At 43.6% G+C, this 3,070-nt stretch overlaps 1 non-coding gene across 1 annotated transcript; it reads left to right on the top strand.

Moving 5' to 3' along the window:
- The first annotated feature begins 1,890 nt into the window (after positions 1-1,890).
- On the top strand, positions 1,891-2,015 carry LOC116880856. The gene has a single exon (XR_004385289.1). It is a non-coding gene; the product is annotated as a U4atac minor spliceosomal RNA (small nuclear RNA).
- Positions 2,016-3,070: the final 1,055 nt, after the last annotated feature.

Here is a 3,070-nt window from a genome sequence, read left to right as displayed (position 1 = left end):
GGATTGTGACCTAAGCCAAAGGCAAACGCTTCACTGACTGAGCCCGGAGGCATCTCTATTTGTCTGTTTTTCAACCATTTAACAATGCCACAACCATTCTTAGCTCACAGGCCTTGTGAAAACAGGCAGCAGGCAGGATTTGGCCCACTGACCATAGTTTTCAGACTTCTGGTCTAGCCCACAAACTGTCCCATGCATGGCCTTCCGTCATGAGGACTGTGAAGGAGATCCACTGCCTAGCATGCTGGGTGTCTTTTGTTTCTGTCTCCACACAGTAAAGAAAAGTGGGGCAGTGAGACTAATGTTCCCTCTTGAAACCTCAAACCCTGTAGAGCCCCAACAAAGACAACCATGAAAAAAGCAAGTAATAGGCTGAGTAATGGATCCCTACAGGAGATCGTTCTTTCTAAAGATGAGCTCACAGATAAACTTTACAAAGCATGTGAGGAAATCAAATACCATGAGCAGTAACAAGGAGTGATGAATCATATTTGATCATTAAAATAAAGGATTCAGTAAATGAGCTCAACAGTAGACACAGCTGACCAGAGAGTTGTGAACTAGAAGAGAGATGTAAAGAGAAGACCAAATTACATGGCAGAAGGGCAAAGACAGGCACAGTTGCTCAACAGGGGCTAAGGAACAGACAAAACGGTGAGCTCTAATATACAATCAATAGAAGTATAGCTGGGAGGATGGACAGGAGAGGCGACGATAACTGCAGGGATAACAGCAGAGATATACCCAGGAAATATTTTTTTTTTTAAAGATTGTATTTATTTGATCGAGATCACAAGTAGGCAGAGAGGCAGGCAGAGAGAAAGAGGAGAAAGCAGGCTCCCCGCTGAACAGAGCGCAATGTGGGACTCGATCCCGGGACCCTGAGACCATGACCTGAACCGAAGGCAGGGGCTTTAACCCACTGAGCCACCCAGGCGCCCCTCCAGGAAATATTCTTGTAGGCGTGTGTAAATTTAATTTTTGTGTAGTGGGGGGACTTGCAAACATGGACTTTGGAACCAGACAGATTTAGGGTTGATCATGGTTCTGTGGTCAGTCAGAGATCTTGAGCAAATAGCTTAAGCCTTGATTTTCTCATCTGTCGATCTACCTTCCCCAGGAAGACTGTGACAGCTAGACAGGGGAGACTTAAAACAGGGATTGGTTTGTTTTTTTAAGCAGTTACCATTACTGTAACTGGGAAGCACAGGAAAGATCTCAGCTACAGTGTGGAATTGATTTGGGAGCTAAGGTGGCATCTTGGATGACCTCACCTCAGTTCTTGAGGTGGTCTTCTTCTCTTCCACAATATTCCTATATAGATCATTTTTGTTTTAATTTCTCTCTCGTCAAAGAGGCCGGGGGGGCGTGTATCTTGTGTTCTTTTTACTTTCCCTGTCATCTCACACAGAATCCCCATCACGGCCAGCTTCCCTGGTGAAAACTGCCCCTGTGTCATTATGGAGGTATTCCATTTGGATCTTACAACACCACTAGGATATCTGGCATTTCATATGTGCATAGAGTTCCTTTTATTTGTTATCTTTCTGTCTTGAAGTTAGAGCCTCCTGTGACCTCTAAGAAATGAGAAGCCCATGTCACTTAGCCATCCCTGAGACAGCAATTAAAAACAAAAATAGATGTCTTTGAACACCAAGTGGTTTCACACTCTTAAGGGACTTTCCTATTTATTTTCTTTTCATGGAGCTTAGGATAATAACCACTCTTGTCTTCTTCTCGTGGATTTCAGCCAAAAAAAGATGCTTCATTCACAGGGAGGAACTTGCTGCCCTCACTGTGCCATTGCTTAGATTAGCACCTCTACTTTGATCCTTCATGTCCACCCCTATCTCAATGCCAATGTTTTCTATACATTGAGATTACTATTGAACCATCCTTTTCTTGGGGTTGCACTACTGTTCAATGAGAGCCCAGTGAGGGCAGTACTGCTAACGCCTGAACAACAGCCCGCATCAACTAGAGCTTTGCTTTATCTTGGTGCAATTTTTGGAAAAAAACATTCAGAGTATTATTTTGCAAAAAAGAAAAAATAAACTAAAATTTTCATATAAGGATAATTAGAAAAAATTATCTGTGCCATGAGACCCAGTTTTAGCTGAGAATGGGAACATCTGTTTGGGTAAAAGAAAAAAAAACCTGTAAAAACTTTTGCTCGTTACTGAAAATCAAACCTATCGAACCAGTGTTGGTAGAATCGATGACTTCGGTAGACTTGGCGACAATCCTCCCTGGCTTCACTTCACCTCGTACAGAGTTAAAACTGGAGAAGACCTGAAAATCCTACCATCTTCATTCCAGGAGAGGCCCAGAGAAATAAACCAAGCAGTGCCTCCCATCGCATCCCCTCTGAGCTTCTGCTACTTTTCCTCTGTTCCGGTCTTCTTCTAGAAAGACAGCATATTTACATATTCCATCAGTGAAGGGTATGATTTGGGATGACAAAATACTAATTTAGTCTCATTTCCCCCTCTGACAGCTGTGACTTTGGAGTCCACTGACATGAGGTGGATTCTGATAGCAAGTACATTAGCTTCCCATGACTGCCATCACAAATTACCGCAAATTCAGTGATATAACACAAAATTATCATACAGTTGTGGAGCTCAGAAGTCCAAAATGGTGTCAGCAGGACTTCTCTCCTTCTTTCTAGAGGCTCTAGGGGAGAATTTGTTTGCCTCTTCCGGGTTCTAGAAGCCATCAGAGTTCCTTGATTTGTGGCCCTGCCTTACTCTGATCAGCTTCCCTCCTTCTATCTCCTTTTCTGCTTCTGATCCTCCTTCCTCCATCTTTGAAAGACTCTTGTGGAGCACCTGGGTGCCTCAGTCAGTTGAGCATCCGAGTCTTGGTTTCCACTCAGGTCATGATCTCAGGTTCGTGGGATCGAACCCTGAATCTAGCTCTGCACTCAGCAGGGAGTCTTCCTGAAATTCTCTCTCCCTCTACCCCCAACCTACCCATAGACATGCTCTCTCTCTCCCTCAAATAATTTTTTTTAAAATACTTGTGACAACACTAGAGCCACCCAGATCATCCAAGATGATCTGTCCCA

This window comes from Lontra canadensis, unplaced genomic scaffold, assembly GCF_010015895.1.
Source record: "Lontra canadensis isolate GAN:19392208 unplaced genomic scaffold, GSC_riverotter_1.0 scaffold68, whole genome shotgun sequence".
Lineage (NCBI taxonomy): Eukaryota > Metazoa > Chordata > Mammalia > Carnivora > Mustelidae > Lontra > Lontra canadensis.
This window is presented reverse-complemented; position numbering and strand designations above follow the sequence as displayed.